Source organism: Panthera tigris, chromosome F3, assembly GCF_018350195.1.
Source record: "Panthera tigris isolate Pti1 chromosome F3, P.tigris_Pti1_mat1.1, whole genome shotgun sequence".
NCBI classification, from domain to species: Eukaryota; Metazoa; Chordata; class Mammalia; order Carnivora; family Felidae; genus Panthera; species Panthera tigris.
Window position 1 is genome coordinate 61,622,944 of NC_056678.1, and position 20,844 is coordinate 61,643,787.

The window sequence follows — 20,844 nt, forward strand, 5'->3', positions numbered from 1 at the left end:
GCAATACCGTAGTGTGCACTTAAACATCTGTGATGAGCATAGATCTCATGTTAAGTATTTTTATCATAGGGATTAAAAAAAAAATGTCTAGCTGCACGTTGGAGTCCTAACTGCTCATCGAAGATGAAACATATCTACAAATGAGCTTTTTTTTTTTTTTTAATTTCCTCTCCTCCCAATATTTCTCTCCCTGGATGTCCTGTCTGCCTGGATGGCATCACACGCTATCTGACAGTCCTCCTTGGCTCCCCTCATGTATGACCCCCAGTTGACAGGTCATCAGGTTCTGCTCATCCCACTCTAAAATGCACCTTGGATCCATTGTGTCCTCCACCATCCACGGCTACCGTCTTATTTCACATACTTATGTCCTCTTCCCCCTGCGCCCTGGAACCAGACTGTTCCTGCTGTTCCATTGACGTGCGCGATGCCTCCTTCTGCCTTCCTAGTCACCATCCCCCCACACTGTTCCTTGTCTCTGAGCCTCTCTCTGGTGGCCTAACCCGCAGACTAGTCCTTTTTAGCAGGACCCCTTTGAAAGTTGGTTTAGGCCAGCTCTCTTCTGAAGGGTCCACACCTCGTGCCCAGAACGCACACCCTCTCACCTCATTGTTGGTGTACGTGCACCTGACTCCCAGCACAGCCACCCCTCTTTCCTCTGTCTCTAAGCAGGCATCCCTTTCATCTTTAGTCTTCTTTAGGTAAAAATCAGACCCTCAGTCTTCAGGGGAAACATGCCGAGCTCTCCAAGGGGTGCCCATGAAGTCCCTACTCTCACTAGGGCTTAACAGGGAAAGAAAGTAGCCCCATTCATCCCCGGAGGCTGGTAGGGGTCAGGCAGCAGGAATTGTATAGCAAAGTGAAACTCTCTCTAAAGAATCGTCTCTCCAGGATGCTTTTACTTCAGGTTACTTATTAGAAAGGGTAGTGTGAGCAGTAAAGAGAGCGTTGTAATGAAAATTAAATCCCTAAGGTGGGAAATGTTCTGCCAGTTATTGTTTGTTGGTTATAAAGAAATATATTGAATACTGCCTAAGCATCGTATTTCTTGGTGTCCAGTGACAAAACAACATCATTGAACTCTATTTTTCAACCAGCATATGTGAGCATTTCTGTGTTCCAAAAATTGGTCAGCTGACAGAAACCTTTTTATTCATTCGTTGATTCATTGAGTCACTGATTCATCGATTCATCCTTCCACTCATTCATTTAAAAATGTTTGCTGACCTCTTTCCATGTGGCAGGCATGAGATTACCAAGCGGGATTCTGTCCGTGTCATGGAGACCTTCTCGGTGGTAGGTAGCCATTTTATGGGGATTCAGAGAAGGAAGCACTCAATTCTTTTTGAGACGGTTGTAAAGAATTTCATGAAGAAAGGGAGATTTGAAATCCTTATGTCGTTACCTGAAAAACAAAACCAAAGAAGCCTCTTTTGATTCTAATTATTGCCGACTCTTCCTTCAAAGCTAATAACATTGACGGCATACTCTTCACTTGCTTACCACCAGTTCATTCCCTAACTCACTGCAATTAGGTTTCTGTTCCATATCTTCGGTGATACTAACAAAGGTCAGCAGGGTCCTCCTAATCACTGAGTCCAAGGGGCTTTTAATCATCATCTCCTTCCTTGACCTTCCTGTGATATTTGACACTATTGATCATTCCCTTCTTGAAAGTCTCTCCTTTGACTGCCATGACAGAATTTTCTCTCTCTGGGTTTTCTCCTCAGATTCCTCAGTATCTTTTAGTTTCCTCAGCTGGGTCCTCTTATCCTTCCCATCCTATGAATGTTGGTGGTATCCAGGGTTCTGTGCTTGGTCAGCTTTTTCCTCACTTTATACTCAGCCATTGTCATAGCTTCAACTAACATCGATATAATGATGTCTCTTCTATCTAAATGTCTAGCCCACATTGTCTTATTTCTAGGCCAATGCAACCAACTGCCTCTTGGAAATCATGACATCCCTTGCAAGCACAGTTGACGCTTGAACGATGTTGGTGTTGGGGGTGCTGACGCCCCACACAGTCAAAAATTTGGATATAACCTTTGACTCCCCCAAAACCTAGCTACTAACAGCCTATGGTTGACCAGAAATACATTTTCAGTACTGCACTGTACTTGAAAAAAAACTGCCTATAAGTGGACCCGTGCAGTTCAAATCCATGTTGTTCAAGGGTCAGCTGTATCTTATGATAAATACATCCCAAATAGAGCACGACTCTGTCTTTATCCTTAAACATGCTCTTTTTCCTAAGATCCCTTTTCACTGGATCATATCAGTCACTCAAAACAAATCCTGTGAGTCATCTTGGAAACTCTCTTCTCTTTCTCTCTATAAACCCAATCAGTCACCCAGTCTAGCAAATTCTACTCAACATTTTTTCCATCCAATTACTTTCTCCGTCCTCATTGAAACTCTTTCAGCTCAGGCTCTCATCATTTCCAGAATTTCTTACCTCTCGTCCTGCACTCCTCTTGGTTAGAGTAGTTGTTCTAAAAACACCTACCTCATCACCCTGATTTGTTCCTTAAACACCCTCAAGTGTTAGTATTTTCAAGGTAAATTCCGGGGGGTGCCTGGGTGGCTCAGTCAGTATAGCTTCCGATTCTTTGGCTCAGGTCACGGTCTCATGGTTTGTGACTTCCAGCCCTGCATGGGGCTCTGCTTTGACAGAGAGGAGCCTGCTTGGGATTCTCTTCTTCCCTCTCTCTCTGCTCCTCCCCCACTCGTGTGTACAAGCTCTCTCTCTCAAAATAAATAAATAAATTAAAAAAAAACATATAAAGCCCCCAATCCTCAATATAGCATGCAAGGCTTTCCATGACATGGCCCTGTTTCCTTCTCTGTCTATCTTGGTACACTATACTCTTGCAATGTTTTTAAAAGTCTCTCAATTTATATTAACTTATCATGCTGTTTCATAAATAAGCATTTTTTTTCTCCCACTGTCCTCTGTGCTCAGAATTACTTTCTTCAAGCATTATATCATATTGTCAGCCTGATGAGAGACTATACCATTTCTTGGGCTCTGCTTCCAAAGACATCTCATTTTAGAGTAATCTCTGGCCCTCTACCAGGCAGAAATGAGCACAGAATCCTTGTGTCTCCCTGCTCTCCTGTGCTCCCCTCCGTGCAGACTTCTTTTCTGTCATAAACCATTTGACTTTACTCATTTATGGTGAACTATCTCTATCAATATAGTAGGTACAACAATTGTTCCTTAAAGATGTCCCTGGAGCCCATGCCTGTGTCCCATTACGTGACCCTGGGGAATCAAGGGTGTGGACGGAATTAAGGTTGTTAGTCCGCCGATCTTAAGGAGATTAGCCTGGATTATGCAAGTGGACCCAATGCAATCACAAGGGTTCCTAAAAGGAGACAATGGGAGAAGAAAACTTGGAGGAGAGAATGTGATGGCAGAGAGAAGGATGGAGTGGGGCAAAAGGTAAGACCTAAGGGCACATTGCTGGCTTGTGACGGAAGGGGCCACGCCCCAACAAATGCAGTCAGCCTCCAGAATCTGGAAAAGGCAAGGAAACCGATTCTCCCCTAGAGCCTCCAGAGGGAACACAGCCCCACCCTCACCTCGGTTTTAGCCTGCTGAGAACCATTTCATTTGTCTGGTCTCCAGAGCTCTGGAATAACTTTGTGTTTTCTGAAGCCACTGAGTTTGTGGTCATTGGTTCCGAGCGGCAATGGAAAAGGATCACGGGCAGTGCGATGCAAGCTCTTTGAAGGTGGCTCCTTTGTGTCTGGTGCCTGGCACACAATTAATATTTAATATTTCTGTATTGAGCAGCTAAGCCTGAACCACGGTTACTGAGGGAATTCCAAGAGTTGCTTTCCATCTGTGCCTCTGCAAAGCTTTGATGCATAAAACTCCAATTATGTTACAACTAGTTATAACATAATGGAGCTGTACGGTGTCCTCGGAAGGTCTGCCTTTGCCCTGCAGGAAATGGGGGGAAATGGAAGGTTAACAACGAAGGCAGAACAGCCTGGTGTGGAGACACAGCCTGAGATGCAATCGTCCCTCAGGTTATAGGTCTCAACTCTGTTTCAGGAGGTAAGACACACGCGTACGAAAAGCAAATGAGCACAGGAGCGCACAGACAGTGCAGGATGATTTAATCCTGAGGTGGTCACAGCAGATATGAGAGGGGCACGTGGGATATGAAGGGGGCTGTCCCAGCCTCACTGGGGCCACGCGTGGAAAGGGAGGGAAGAGTATTGTGCTGGAGACACGCAGACCTGTGGGTACGGACGGACTCATGAACGGTGTGGCGGATGGATGTTCATGGGAAAGGAAAGCCAGACGTACATCCCACGGATGTGCCTTTGGAAGAGGAAACAGTGGGGCGCCTGGGTGGCCAGTCGGTTCGGCCGCTGACTCTTGGTTTGGGCTCAGGTCATGATCTCGCGGTCCGTGAGTTTGAGTCCCCCATCGGGCTCCATGCTGCCTGCGCGGAGCCTGCTTGGGATTCTCTCTCTCCCTCTCTCTGTTTTTCTCTCTGCCCCTCCCCTGCTCATCACCCCCCCCCCAAATAAATAAATAAAGCTTTAAAAAAAAAGAAAAGGACAAGGAAAAGAAAGCAGGCTGGAACATCCTGAATTAAGTCATCGCAGACACCCTGCTTGCTTATGGTTGTGTCTAAATTTTGTACCAGGTGTGAACCTGGAGAGAAGTGCCCGCAGGCGTTGTCCCTTTGGTGTCTCCCCTTCACCCCGACGGTTCTCTCAAAGGGCGACAGGGTTCCTCATTTTTCCTCCCAAGGGCCACCTTATCAGTCTGCAGACTGCTGGCCCTCTGGGGAGCATGTGATAGGGGACACGCACGCCTCCTCCGTTCCGGCCGCCACACCAGGGCTCGACAGGCCGCTGGAGCTTAGCGTCCTCTCCCCAACCCCCCTGCCGGCACACCTTGGGGGTGGCCTTGCGGGTGCTGGGCAGTGTGGGCGTGTCTCTCGCTATTGGCATCTCCAAAGCGGAGTGAAGGAAAGAGGGATCCCCTGCGGGACTGAGGCAGGTGGAGAAGCGGGGCGGAGCCGTCTCCTCCCCTGCGCAGGGATGACCTGAGGACCAGCCCTGGGGCCAAGTCCTGCAGGGTCCGAGGTGGCAAGCCGCTGCCTCTGCTACATCTGGGGACGCAAAAGAGAGGTGCGCTGCACGGTGGCCCCGCTGGTAGGAGCCAAGGATTTAGGAGTGGTTTTCATAAATGAGATATCTGTCATGGGTGGGGTAAAGCAGGGACAAGTGGCTGGAGCCCTTTAATTCTGGCCCAAAGAACTCCCTGGAAGGTTAGCGGGACCTGGGGAGAGTCCCTGAGTGGTGGGGCAGGGTGTGGGGGCTTCGGGGGACTTTGCCTGTTCCCCAGGGTGCAGTCCAGGGCCCTTGGGGCGGGCTCTGCCACAACCTCTCAGCTGCTGTAGGAGAAAGAAGGTGACCCCAATACACCTGTCGGGACCTAGAAAAACCCAGAGCCATATGACCGCTGTTACAGTTGAGTAAAATCATCTGCCCTGCCTTCTCCTCCTCTGTGCTCATGCCCCACACCCTCAAAGTGGATCAGAAGACTCAAAAATATGGGGAAGAGGTTCTGAGGAGAGAGAGAGAGCGAGGAAGTGGGTCACACTTCTCTACTCGAAGACTGGCCTTATTTAAATCCTAGCCGAGTCCAGGAGTACTGAGTGTGTGTGTAACCTGAGGTGGATGAGCTTCTAATGTTCAGATCAAGGCTGTATTCGGCAACTTAAAGTCACCATAGAACCGAGAGCGTCCGCGATGCTGATGTTCACTTGATGTGACCATCTTACACAGCGGGAGGAAATGAACCCACCAGCCAAGGTTTTCCCCCAGGGGTGAGAGAGGACTGTGCCCTAGTGAACAGATACAAAAACAAGTCTCTGGGACAAAGTAACACACAGGACCATCCCCCCCTTGTGTCTGATTGTTTTGCTTTGGTTGCAAAAGTCTTTGTTAACTCTTTGGTGATTTTGCAGTGTGGTTTCTTTTCAAGCCTCAGGGAGGAGTCTGGCTTCAAAGAGAGCCAGGGGGCCTCACCTTGAATGGTTACTTAATGGAAACTTTGTAACTCAGGTGTAAATGGGGGAGACCCCACCCCACATGCCTACAGGCCCTTCACTCCCCACCAGGAGAGTCCAGTGGGAAGCCATCAGAATCTGCCGAGTTCCTCGTGGATGGGACCCGTCACGGTTGGAATGCTATGACATCAAGGTCTACTGTTCCAGAGCCTGGAACCTGACCATGTGCTGAATGCCAGAGCAAATCCTTCAGTTATCACAATTCATGAAAAACCAGGATGATCATTAAAAATGATCCTCTCAGAGTTATCTTGTCTGGATGATTCTGGTGTTTAAATACTCTGAAACACCATCCTCTACCGAACAAACTTTTCCATTCATTCAACAAACATAATTGTTTCTTCCGTGTTGGGCCCTAACTGGTTGAGTACTGCTGTTTAACGGTGGGAAAAAGAGAGAGAGAGAGAGAGAGAGAGAGAGAGAGAGAGAGAGATCCTGTTTTCACCAGGGTTATAGTTAATAAAATAGGCTCCCATTAAACCAATATGCTACAGGACCTACAAATTTTGGTAAGTGCTAAGAAGGGAAGAACAGAGTCCTTAGAAATAATGGCAATAAGGAACACGTTTTGATCAACATAAAATCCTCGTTATAGCTAAAATCAGTCTTGGGCTCTGCAGGTGGATTTGTAAATTGTTTCAATCACTTTGGAAAGCAGTTTGGGCCATTTGTATCAAGAACGTAAAAAAAAAAATTCTCAGATGCTTTAACTTAATGATTCACTTGTAGAAATTTATCCTAAGAAAATGATTCAAGGTGGGAGTACATGAGCCAACATATTCACCGCACTGTTGGATACCTGAAAATGACCCAACTTTATAATAAAAGGGAAATGGTTACCTAAATGAGGGTAAATTCATACGATGGGAAATTATGCAGTCTTTTACAAAGCATACTCATGTTCTATAAAATTGATACAGCATTCTACATATATAGAGTATAATTTCAAGTATAGAAGCAATAAATAGGAAAATAAACCATTGATTAATCAGCTTATTGTGTGCCTGGCTCAGGAACTATAACAAATAATAGATGAGTTTTACCTTCTCTATACTTCTCTGCATTTTCTACAAGGAAGATGTATTCTTTCTATAAGGAGGAAAAAAAGAACATCATAAAACGGAAAAAAAAACCCATGTATTGAAAAGTAACTGAAAGGCAATAACTATAAATAAACCAGGAACATCTCTAGATGAGATAATTAATCCATGTTTTTATTTCATTTAAAAATATTCCTGTTGTTTCCTAACTTTGTAAAATGAATGTGCACTGTTTTGGGACACATAGTCAACAATGTCTCCCCAAATAATAGATTTCAGTCAAATAGACTCAAAATGCCAATTCTGACTCTGAACACCCACGTCTGTGCATTTGGACAAGCCGAATTTGCACATTTGTAAAACAGATGTAACATAGGGTCTTGAAGTTTGTGTTATTTTCTTGGGTGGTGAGATACAATTAGAAAACTTGCATAAGAGGTACCTGAGTGGCTCAGTCGGTTCAGTGGCCGACTTTTGATTACGGCTCAAGTCGTGATCCCATGGTTTATGAGATCGAGCCCCGCGTCGGGCTTTGAGCTGACAGCGTGGAGCGGGCTTGGGATTCTCTCTCTCTCTCTCTCTCTCTCCCTCTCTCTCTCTGCACTTGCCTCCCTTTCACTCAAAATAAATAAACTTAAAAAAAGAAAACCTGCGTAAAATTGACTACTACGACCCACCGTGGGGTGCATCCTTCGTAAATCCTTCCTTCTTGTCCCTCCTCTCGCCCCCTGCTTCCTCCTGCTCCATCAGCTTTTTCTCATTGGAGGCAAAATTATGGTTGTTCAGGAGCGCCTGGTTACATTTCAAACAATGACACAAAAGCTAATGCGCTTATCGGAGTTTCATGGGTACCAGAATGAAATCGATCCGTTAAAAACTTGGCAGGATTTATAAGCCCATGATTATCTAACTTTAACATTGTTAATGACCATGCAGTGATAGAATTCCAATTTTAATATTTTGTGGAAGTGGAAAGCTACTGAATCTTTGTAAATGTGTCCAGTCACCATTTCAATTGACATACAAAGAATATTTCATTCCTGTTGACAAAGGTGATAGAATCCGGAAGCACGTTCCTTTCCAGCCCCTTCTATCTTGGGAAGGTACCCACTCTTGCACTCTTTGTGATGAGCCAGCCATAGTGCAGAAAAGAGAAATTATTATAGTAGAGCCATAGAAACCAGTGACTTCCTAAATTTTAAAGCAGACCCACAATTATGCTCAGTGGTTAAACCACTCTTTCCCCTAAAGAGTCATTGTACACTCAGCTTAAATATTAGCTCACTTTCTATAATGGCAGTGCTCTTAAAAAGATTTTATGTAAGTGCACTCGGGAAGCCAGTTATTTAATGTTATCCTATGGTGAATTCTTTATTAAAATAAATACTTGTTACCAAATTTACCTTTTCTTATATGGGGTTTTGTTTAATGAGCCGTATCCACATTGATCCCAGCTGAATGAAAAGACATTATTTCATAGGCCAGCAGAAGTTTCCAGAAAGGTACTTTCTTCCGTGTAGGCTTCTCAGTCTCTCCTTTTCTCTCTCTCCACCATCCACTGCTGGCCCCTGAGTACTGATAGTTTGGGCTGGGAGGTTGGCACAGGTCTAGTAATTGACGGACAGTTTACATGGGTCTAAGCAGCCCAGAACTGTCCAGATGCTGTTGCCAGATGCTGGTAAGAGACACTATTTTCAAAGGGAACAGGCGCCTATTTTAAAAGGGCGGCTGGGGGGGGTTCAGTTGGTTAAGCATCCGACTGTGGCCCAGGTCATGGCTTTGCGGTTCGTGGGTTCCAGCCCCACGTCCGACTCTGTGCCGACAGCTCAGAGCCTGGAGCCTGCTTCGGATTCTGTGTCTCCCTCTCCCTCTCTCTCTGCCCCTCCCCTGTTCACGCTCTGTTTCTGTCTCTCAAAAATAAAGAAACGTTAACAAAAAATAAAAATAAAAGGGAACAAAGTTGGGCATCTGTGAGCTCAGGGAGTCAGCTCCACAGTGTGGGGAAGGAGGGGAAAGGTGTGGCGAGGGGAGCTGAAATTCTCCCAGGGCAGGGCTGCTGGCAGCTTGAGCTCGCCCTTCACTGCCTGCTGACTTTTCACAGCCGTTGTTTCTGAGAAGTAGGAAGTCATGAATTTCTATATGATACAGTGATATACTGGTAAATGTTAAATGACCTTCTGGAAAGGTATTTGGGATTGGGAGTGAAGGAAGCTCTTCACTGTAGCATTTGCTGATTCTTTCTACCATCCCTGACTTCAAGGTACCCGTGAGAAGTCGTTCAATGGGGAGCAGCAAGAGACAGAGTTCAGCTCTTAACCAGCTGCTTAACATCACACCCCCCTTTTCTTGCTTGGACCATGTTGAATGTATTGGGGTCTTCTCTCAAACTTCTACCTGTTCTTTTTAAGCTCTTTTTCTTTCCTTTTCCTTTCCCTTTCTTTCCCTTTCCTTTCCTTTCCTTTCCTTTCCTTTCCTCTGTTCCCTTCCCTTCCCTTCCCTTCCCTTCCCTTCCCTTCCCTTCCCTTCCCTTCCCTCCTCTCCCCTCCCCTCCCTTCTCTTCCCCTCCCCTCTCCTCTCCTCTCCTCTTTTTCTTTTCTTTTCTTTTCTTTTCTTTTCTTTTCTTTTCTTTTCTTTTCTTTTCTTTCTTTTCTCTCTTTCTTCCCCTTCCTCTCTTTCCTTTTTTCTCCTATTTCCAGGTAGCTGGAGAATCATCTACAGATGTCTCTCCAGTACCAGCAAGGTTATTTGCCAAACTGTTGAATTCGTGCAATTTTTTTTGTTTCAGCACACTTTCTTTTCCTAAAACGGTGAGTTGGCATACTTCTATTTTCTGTTTGGTTTTCTGTTGTCGTATTTTGTGTTGTTTTTGTGTTGTAGTTTTAGTTTCTGTTTTTGTCTGTTGATCGAGACTTTCTTGGTGGTACGTTTTCTCACTTCCTAAGTGATGTTAGGACCAAGTCATTATTTTTCGACTCCCTTCCATAATGTGCCAATGTCTTTTTTAGTATTTTGATCTTCGTTCTAGATACTCTCATATACAATCATGTAAACCATCGGTATTTGTTAGGCACAGTATTGGGTACCATGAAAACTATGACCAGTGATGACATGACAGCTCTGGCCTGAAATTTAATTGACAAAAAAGGAATAATAGACACTAAAAAGTAGAGAACTTTATAGGACTGTATATAAATAGTGTTAAATTCCATAGTAGGTCACAGAGATCTAAAACCAACACTCCTCAGAAATGTTTTGGTTGGCTTACACTCTGCTTTACAAATTTTGGCCAGTTACATGGGAATTTTACATAAAAATTAGATATTATAATTCAGCAGAAAGAACCAGGTGATTGGGGGACCCGAGGCACACCCTGAGGTAAGGTGGCAATACTTTGAGCCCATAACTCCCCCCCCCAACCCCATTGGTCTTTTCCTGTAAACTCATCTTGTCCCCCTATGTCGGCTACAACCCCCCCTTTCCAAGGTAGGAATTTATGCGCTTCTTTTTTATTTTTATTTTTTAAATTTTTAAAAATGTTAATTATTTAATTTTGAGAGAGACAGAGACAGAGCGTGAACAGGGGAGGGGCAGAGAGAGGGAGACACAGAATCCGAAACAGGCTCCAGGCTCTGAGCTATCAGCCCAGAGCCCGACGCGGGGCTCGAACTCACAAGCCATGAGATCGTGACCTGAGCCGAAGTCGGACGTTCTGCCGACTGAGCCACCCAGGCACCCCAGGATTTACGTGGTTCTTATCCAACATTCGGGTGACTTAGCATGAAACCAAATCTTCTGCTCTGATGGTTTAGGATTTGTACCATGATCCTAGGAACCTGGTCTCTTGTGTATCTCTTCAGGCCAGTCTCTTCTTCACCATACCCTCATTGTTCTGGTGACCTCTGAAAGCCAGACTCTGGTGGGGTGCAGGGAGGGATAACTTACCAACACAGTCGGGGATATTGCCTGTTGCTGTTTTCTGATCATCGGCTGGGCTGGGGGCCCTACTATTTCTAGTCCAACTGCCTGATGAACGACTGCTTGTTGGAACCATCACCAAAAGCATCCTTCTGAATTCTACTTTCTGCCGCGTATTAGAGGACACAAGTTTTCCATCATGAATGGCTCCCACCCACTCACATATCTGCTGAACCTCGGTGAGTACCTTTGACTGCAGGCCCTTTTCCGGTCTATACCATCCTACGTCAGATAACCTGCTAGTTCTGACCATCTCATGAAAGAGCAAAAGTAAGCTGAACAGGGTTGAACATGGCTTGGGTGGTAGCAAGTTTTGGCCAGTTTCGTTGGGGCAAGGTTGTGAAGGGATACCAACCACTTCTCAAGAAAAATATTAACTATGATTCTGTCGACCTTCTTCACTACATAAGATGACATGTGGAGATGCCTTAATGCTGAAAAGTGATTTTTCAACATAAAGCATTATCATAGTTCCTTTTTAGCAAAGCTTTTGTATTCATCTCATAAAATGCTTCCCTTTCTGCATCCCTTACCCTTTGCCGTTGAATTCACGATCTCTGATACATGTTCATCATTCTCTATTCCAGCTATTGCCAATGGGAATTGAGAAAGGAAAGAGAAAAAGAAAATCTTACTGCATCCAGTATATATTATAATGAATATTCATCTCAAAATATACCAATATGCTACATACAGCCCCCTTCTTACTTCTCCTATCCTTTCCCCTTTTCTTTTTTTCTCTTTCTTCTCTTCATTTTTATACTTTGCATTCTCTTTCGGCTTATCTCTGTCTCCCTCCTTTTCCTTGACTTCCGATTTTTGTTTTCTACAAAGATAGCTAAAACAAGAACATCATCACATCAGATTCTATGTAGTGGCACTTGGGCATCAGGACTGTTGACAGCTATGTGGTTCTTTGAGAAATCCCCACTGGTGTGGGGGTGCGTTCAGCACATTTATTTGTTTGAAGAAGTACACAGAGTAGCGTAATGTCCTATTTATTTATTTATTTTAACATTTATTTTTGAGAGACAGAGCGCACAAGTCGGGGAGGGGCAGAGAGAGAGGGACACACGGAATCGGAAGCAGGCTCCAGGCTCTGAGCTGTCAGCACAGAGTCCGATGTGGGGCTCAAACCCACGAACCACGAGATCAGGACCTGAGCTAAAGTCGGAGGCTTAACCGACTGAGCCACCCAGGTGCCCCAATGTACTCTTTGTTTATGCTAAATTACCATTTAGCGTAAGACAATGCATTATCATCAATACATGTAAATAATTTCATAAGTGCAAAACTGTTCCGATCCTTGTACAGGGCTAGTACCTTGTTCATTTACAGAAAATCAGCCTTTTGCCATTAACTTTTTGGCCTACAAACTTTCATTGTGATGTCTGTATTTGGGAAAGGTCATAGTGGGACTAGTCATTGCAGAGGAAGAAGTGTATACGAAATGGATCAGGTGGAATTAATGTCCTTGGAAGAAGGTGATGGAGAATCTTATCAGCACTGCGCCCTATTTAATATTCTTGCTCAATGGACCCCTCAGGATCAGATATATGGTAGCAAAGGGAAGAGAAGTCAGAATGACAAGAATGATTTGTGAATTGAAGCAGCCAACTAAAGGGATGATGGGCATGTTCAACCAAGTAATGTTGAAGAATAGTACGTTCTCCATTTTGTGGAATATAACTCAACAAAGAACTCAGTGAAGTAAAAAGTCAGCTCTAGACATTTGGAAATAATCATACCAATAATTATACGAGCTCATAATTTTATATTACTTTACACCTTTCAAATACATCCTTGCCTTGTTTTCTTTCAGCAAACATTTTCAGTAAGACGACATTTGATCTCATTCTTACACGTGCAGAAACAGGCCTGCAGAGGATAAGTGTTTGACCCAGCTAATGAATGCTGGAGTGGAGAAGAAAATCCACTGGCTCTATGCATTTCTAGACTGCTCCCCTGGCTGTGTTAATAAATAATCAAGACTAATTGATCACTGAAATCTAACATGTTAAGAGAATAGGATAAGTAAAGTAATTATATAATACTATGGTACGTACGACTACAAAATACATAACAATTATATAATATTATGTGGAAAGTATATTAGCCCTCTCACATCATTTACATGCTGAATCCTATTGAAGCCTATAGCTTGGACCATTTGAGGCTGAAATTGAAAAGATGCTGCGAGGCCCAGGTTGCCTCTGAGGATAATGGAAGATAGACTGGGTGATCTGTTAAATGTGACTGGTTCAAGTCTAGAGGATTCAAATGGCTCTTGTTGTATTCATTAGAAACAGGTTTGCTTAACAGTCTCCAGAGCTCCCCGAGAATGGAGCTGACATTTGCAAACGACAGGCTTAGGAACTGTCTTCCCTCCACAAGTCCCCTTTTCTATTGTTCCTTTTCCTTTGAGCTTTCCTTCTGGATGTTGGTAAATCTCGAGGAAATGCACTTGTGTTTTCTGTTGTCACATCTCATCAGTGCTCTGCAAGGGGGGTTGGCGGGAGATGAGGGAGAACCAGGAAGAAGGAGAGAACGCCCTGGGCTGAAGTGGCAGGGGCATGTAGATGAATGCCAGCATTGCCCGAGCAGTCACATTTTATTACAACCCAATTATGGGATGCGATTCCTGGAAAATGGCAAAAGAGGGACAGAAAAAAAAAAAGAAAAGAGAAAGTGACCATGCATAATTTATTCCTAATAGGCTCACGTATTCAAATGGCAAGGGCACCTACCACTCAGTTGTTTATCTCTTGCAATAAATACATACATAGTTACTGACTATACTCACCAGCCTAGGTAGGAAAGAGAGGTGTGTATGTGTCTATATTAATTTTTACATCTCCATCCAAATCTTTCGTCCTGTATCATCTTTGTTCTATTGTAAATCTTCAAATTTAACTAGGTCCCTGGGCAACGAACTCTCCCAGAATGCTTCAGTCCAGAAAGGCAATCCCAGATCTTAGCACATCAAATTAGGAATAAAGTCAGATATCTGTCAATGACTAGACTCACTCTGGTGAGCATTTAAAAATATATATTCCTGGGAATCACTCTTCTGAAATTCTGATTTTCTGTGTCTGGGATGGGAGATGATACACAGCCAAGTTTGGAACCATGAACTGGTAAATACAATTCATTATTTTAATAGGCTTATAAGGTGATAATTGCAGCTTTCTGCAGGATTAAGTTTTGGACAAAAAGTGAGGTATAAACCACACACACACACACACACATATATGTGTATATATATGTGTATATATATATGTGTGTGTGTGTGTGTGTGTGTGTGTGTGTGTGTGTGTAAATGTTTCAATATACAGTAGAAGGGGAAACGGGAAAGGAATAGATATAATTTTATATAAGTACTGAGAAACTCTATCAAAAGTGATTGAGATGTTGTTCCTGCCTTTCATATGCTCTCAGTCTGCTGAGGAAAAAAGCAGATAAACAGTAATTGCTATATGATACTGAAAGTGTTGGAATTTGTGTACACACGAGCAACAAACTAAAGGAGCAGAGAAGAGAGAAGCAGGCTTAGCCTGGGTGGCAGAGGGGGAGGATGTCACCAGGGACGTGATGCTTCTACTGGATGAACAAGGATGTGAGGAGTTTAGTTAGATCAAGGTGGAATCACATTCCAAAGAGAAGGAAAAACACATGGAAAGATACAGACTTTTGAAGTCCATGGCAGTATTTATAATCTGCATTATGTATGTAATTATATATATATATGATATATATATATATCATATATATAGATTATAATACTATAATACTTCCATACACATGTAATTATTACATATATATTTCATATGTATACATATATGTATACATATACACACATGCATGCATGTATATGTATGTGCACACACATATACATAGATTATATGATACTATCACGTATATGTAATTATTACATACATATTATACATATATACATATACACATGTATTACATATATATTGTGTGTATATTACATATATAGTACACATATATTACACATATATATGATAGTATTATAATCTGCACAAAAGCCAGTTTATTCATGGCATAGTGTTTGAAAACAAACCAAAACAGAACACATAGTTTGACAACAAAAAATAATTTTAAAAAAATAATTCAAATTTCATTGCATATCCTGAAAATTTTCATGTGATTCAAACCTAGGGAAATCCATGTTTATAGTTCTTATATTACCTTTCTATTCCTTTCCTGCATGAGTCACTACTGGCAACTAAGATCTTCTTGCCTGCTCCAATCCCCTACCCTCTGCCTTTACCCAAACTCTTCACCCTTGTTGACTTTTGTTTCACCATCATTCTTTAAGCTTTCTAGACTTTAACTGTTTATTCTCTAAACTCTGCATTAAAAAAGAGATAAACATTAAAGCAGCAATCTTACTTCTACTTCAAAACAGGATAGAATAATGGGGACTATATTTACCTTCCCGTATAAAACAACTGAAATGGATGAAACATATGAACCAATTGTTTTCAAACACTCGACGTCGGGTAAACAAATGGAGTTACCTGTGATTGCCTCATGGTACTGTGTGGAAAGAGTTCCTGCATCATGGCACAGGAAAGGAAAACCAAAATTGAAGACAGGTGAACTCTCTGAGAGGAGGAGACATGGTTAAAAGACAAGGAAGATGAAGGTAGTTACAGTTCACAGGGCAGAATATCAGAGAGAGACAGAGCTGTACAGATAGAGAACTCCAGAGATCTGCAGAGGGTAACCCTTAAGTATTCACTTGAGTCCTGATCAACATATGTGTGTGAGGAAACTATGGCAGGCTGGGAAAAGCATCACCTAAAAGAAGTGCCTGGAGTGACATGGGTTAAGGAAGTATTCCTGATCTCATTAACAAGACTAGAAAGCCACATGTTTCATGAAGCATTGGTAGAATACACAGAGAAATATCGCCTCGATAGTACGATATAATCATTCCTAGATTAATCACAATCTAGGACTGCTTAGCAAGTCTTAGAAACAAGACCTCAAAATATTTAATTTCTTCCAAGTAATGTAACTAAATTTCAGAGCAAAGATTGAGAATATTTATAGGATGGGGCACCTGGGTGGCTCAGTCGGTTAAGCACCTGACTTCAACTCAGGTCATGATCTTGCAGTTCGTGAATTCAAGCCCCACGTCGGGCTCTGTGCTGATAACTCAGAGCCTGGAGTCTGCTTAGGATTCTGTGTCCCCCTCTCTCTCTGCTCTTCCCCTGCTCATGCTCTCTCCCTTCTTCAAAAATAAGTAGACATTAAAAAAATTAAAAAATACATTTATAAGAAAACAAAAATATCCAGCACCAACAAATATAAAGTACATGATGTATGGCATCTGATCAAAAATTACTAGGCATGTGAAAAAGGAAGATACAATCCATAGTAGGGAGAAGAATTAATCAAAACAAGTGCAGAACTGACACAAATGTTAAAATTAGTAGAAAAGTATACCAAAACAATTATTGTAACTGCATTCTTTATATTCAAAATATTAAGTAGAAACATAGAGGATATTTTTAAAAGCCCAGATCAATCTCTGAGAACAGAAACTGTAATGGCTGAGGTTATTTATAGATACTGGAAAGGATTAACAATAGATCAGACACTGTAGAAGAAAATATTAATGAATGTAACAATGTTGCAGTGAAAACTTTCTGAAATTAAGCACAGAAAAAGACCCAAATATACAATTAAAAGAACATTAGTGAACTTTGGAAAGGCCATAGAGACCTAATATATACCTATATAGAGTTTTTGGGGAGGGGATGGAGAAGAAAACTATTTGAAGAAATAATGGCCCCCCATTTTTCAGTGTTGATGATACACGTAATCCCATAGATCAAAGAAATTTAATGAACCCTAAACAGAAAAGATGTGAAGAAAATTTTACCCAAACACAACAATTTGCTCAAACCAATGATAAAAACAAATCATAAAAGCATCCAGAGACAAAAGCTCATTGCATACAAAGAGTCAATGATAAATGTGATAGCAAATTTTTTTTGAGTGTGTCAGAAACAATGCAATCAAGAAGACAGTGAAGCAATACCTTTAAAGTACTAAAATAAAATAAAAAAAGATGTCACTCCAGAATCCTACATTTAAAAAATATCTTTTCAATTCAAAGACAAAATAAAGACTCTTTCAGTCACTGGTTGAAAGTGTTCATTATCAGCACACTCAACCATACAGAATATTAAAGAAAGTCCTTGAGGAAAATAAAAAGGATACCAGATAAAAATTTGAATATTGACAAAGAAATAAAGAAGGTAAGAAGAGATACAACATGGGTAAATTCATAAGGATTTTCTTGTTGTTTAAATCTGTAAATAATAAGCATTTAAACAAAAGTAATAGTCTTGTGTAGGGGGTTATAACATATGTAAAAATGAAAGGTATGGCAATAATAGCATAAAGGATGGAAGGGAAGAAATTGAAGTATACTACTGTGAGGCTCATATATTATATGTTATATGTGAAACAGTATTTAGTCACTTGTAAGTAGGCTATAATGAGTTGATGATACATACTACAAACCCCAAAGTATCCTCTAGAATAATAAGGCAGAGATTTATAATTTAAAAGCCAACAAAGGTGAAATAATAGCATTAAAAAAACAGTCAATTAATCTGAAAGAAGGCAGAAAAAGAGGAGAAAGAAATAGTCTTCTATAGAAATAAGTTTAATACTAACCTGATCAATAATCACATTAAATATAAATGGACTAGAGACTCTCAAATGAAAGTCAGAGACTGTGAGATTGTATCAAAAACAAGGACTAATAAGAAGAGCACATTCATTATAAAAACACAATAGATTTAAAGTGAGTGAATGGGAAAATATACACCATGCCAACACGAATCAAAAGAAAGCTGGAATGGATATATTAATATCAGTCAATGGATTTCAGAACAAAAAGTCACCAGGTATAAAAAAATGTTAATTCACAATGACAAATAAGTCAATTTATCAAGAAAACATAACAGATCTAAATATTTATGCACCCAATTGCAAGACTTCAAAATATATGAAGCAAAAACTAACAAAATCTGGGGTGCCTGGGTGGCTCAATCGGCTAAGTGTCCGACTTCGGCTCAGGTCACGATCTCACTGTCTGTGGGTTCGAGCCCCGCGTCGGGCTCTGTGCTGACGGCTCAGAGCCTGGACCCTGTTTCAGATTCTGTGTCTCCCTCTCTCTGACCCTCTCCTGTTCATGCTCTGTCTCTCTCTGCCTCAAAAATAAATAAACGTTAAAAAAAATTAAAAAAAAAACTAACAAAATCTAAGGAGGAATAGAAAAATCCACAATTATAAACAAAGATTACAATACTTTTTTATCAAATAATTAATAGAACAAGTAAATCAAAAACCAATAAAGATATAAAATAGTGAAAAAACATGGTCTTGTACCTTCACAAAAGTCATCTTTATAGAATACTTCACCCAACAATAATAGAATATGCATTATTTTAAAATGCATAGGGAATACCAAGAGTGACCATAATTGATACTCAAAGCCTCAATAAATCTGAAAATATTCAAATCATAAAAAGTGTGTAATAATTAGGGGTAAACATGACAAAAGATAATAGATCTTTACACTGAAAACTACAAAATATCACTTAAAGAAATTTTTAAAAACCTGAGTAAATGGAGAGATATGACATACTTTTTTGGTTGGAAAATTCAGTGCTCTTCTGATAAAAATCTCAGTAGTCATTTAGCAGAACTTGACAAGCAAATGCTAAATTTTGCTTAGAAATATAAAAGACCAGTACTAAACAAAGCAATTTAGAAAAAGAATAAAGTTGGAGGAAGATCACTACCTGATCTTCATTATATGAGAAATTACTGTAAACTCTCAATAACCAGGACAGTATTGTATTGACACATAATAGACACATAGAATAAGAACAGAATAGAAAGTCCTAAAGTCAATCCAAACATATATAGGCAACTAATTATCAAAAATATATGAAGGTAATTCAATATATACCTACCATCACCAGCTGGCAGAGAGCATGTATGAGCTGTCTATGGATGTCAGCCCTCATAGAGGTACCAGCATGGCAGAAGAAGGTGAAAAAATAACATAGCACAAAGAGGAATTCTGAAATTTTTATTTCATTTTACATATATCTCCTATTGTGATGCAATAACTGTTACGTCCTGAGCTACTTAGTTCCAAAGGCAGAATTTTGAGAGACTGTAGAAAGGACGCATTCTCTCATCTAATATTTACTGAACAAGTCTGGTAAAGCACATTTGTAGGTGCTGTGAGAACAAAAGAATGAATGTGACACATGTTCTTGTCTGCAGAGGTTGCGTGTTGTTAGGGGAGGACAAATCCAATCGTCTACATCATGCAGACCCACAGTAAGGACTTTAACAGAGGTATAAAAAATGTGCCACCAGAGAACAGAGTGTGGGGTGGGTATTGGTGTCATCAGTCCTGTTCTTTAGCTCCTCCCCCGAGTCATCCCAGGTCTCTGCAGCTGGGACCATTGCTGTCCCAGCTGGGGGTCCCAGACCTTCTCAGTTTAGCAGTCAATCCTAAAAGGAGAAAGGATTGGTGTATAACACCTGCTGCACTTCTATCCAATTGGCCTGAGAATTGTCATGAATTTGTTGGCTCCCATGAAAAAAGAAACCCACGTAGATTTTAAGATGGTGAATTTTCAGTGAAGCCAAAGACCTTGTATCTTTGGAGATCAGATTGGCTTGGAGCGTCAGGGGAATGACAAAGCCATCCACTGCTTCCCTTCCACTTTCTATGTTTGTTGACCTACCATAATGGTAGGTATGCACAGGAGATTGGGCAGCGGGAGAAGGAAGATCAGAGTATGTCTTCCTCCTTCACTGGGCTCCTTAGGGGCAGCTACCTGTGTAGGTTCTGGTTCCTTTTTTCCTTCACTTCTTCATTAGAAACTAGTCTCTTCTTCTAAGCCTCTTCATTTGCACTGTCTGCGATAAGTTCTGTTTTGTTGTGGGCCTGCCTTCCACAGTCTCACACATCTAGAGCTACTCGGGGTAGCTAAGACACCCAAATTCTCCAAGATAGAAAGTTCTAAGATAAAATGTCTCAAGCAACATGGAAACGTTGAAGAAGAAGAGTTGATTGTCAAAATCAACGCAAAGATGGAAAAGGTAAAAATAACATGAAGATCTGAAAATAAAGCAATGAGGTAAGAGAACAGTAGTGACAAGTGAGTGAAAAAAGCCCCTGGGAGCTAAGAAGAATGTTAGAGAATTAAGGAGACAGACCCTGTGGGTAGTAGCTGTGCCACTAATGAAAAAATCTCAGAGACGAAGACGTTAATGCCCACTCTATGCCACAGACTACACTGGAACCTGGGGCTTCAGTGACAATAAGGACACACAGAGGCTGTCTCTGTCCTTTTAAAGATAACATAGTTGTAGGGGCGCCTGGGTGGCTGGGTCGGTTGGGCGTCCAGCTTTGGTTCAGGTCATGATCTCACAGTTGGCGGGCTCAAGCCCCGTGTCGGGCTCTGTGCTGATAGCTCAGAACCTGGAGCCTGCTTCAGATGCTGTGTCTCCTCTTCTGTCTTTCCCTTCCGTGCTCATGTTCTGTTGCACTCTGTCTCTCAATAATAAATAAACATTAAAAAAAAAAGATAACATCGTTGTGGAAAAAGCAGGTTGAAGTAAATAAACAAGCAAATGAATATATGAGGGTA

At 41.6% G+C, this 20,844-nt stretch overlaps 1 long non-coding RNA gene across 1 annotated transcript; it reads right to left on the reverse strand.

Moving 5' to 3' along the window:
• Nucleotides 1–1,130: 1,130 nt before the first annotated feature.
• LOC122235851 lies at nt 1,131–19,243 on the reverse strand. Its single transcript, XR_006213936.1, has 5 exons — nt 19,147–19,243; nt 11,653–11,706; nt 7,148–7,193; nt 3,589–3,952; nt 1,131–1,405 (listed from the first exon to the last, which is right to left on the reverse strand). It is a non-coding gene; the product is annotated as an uncharacterized LOC122235851 (long non-coding RNA).
• Between the last annotated feature and the right edge of the window lie 1,601 nt (nt 19,244–20,844).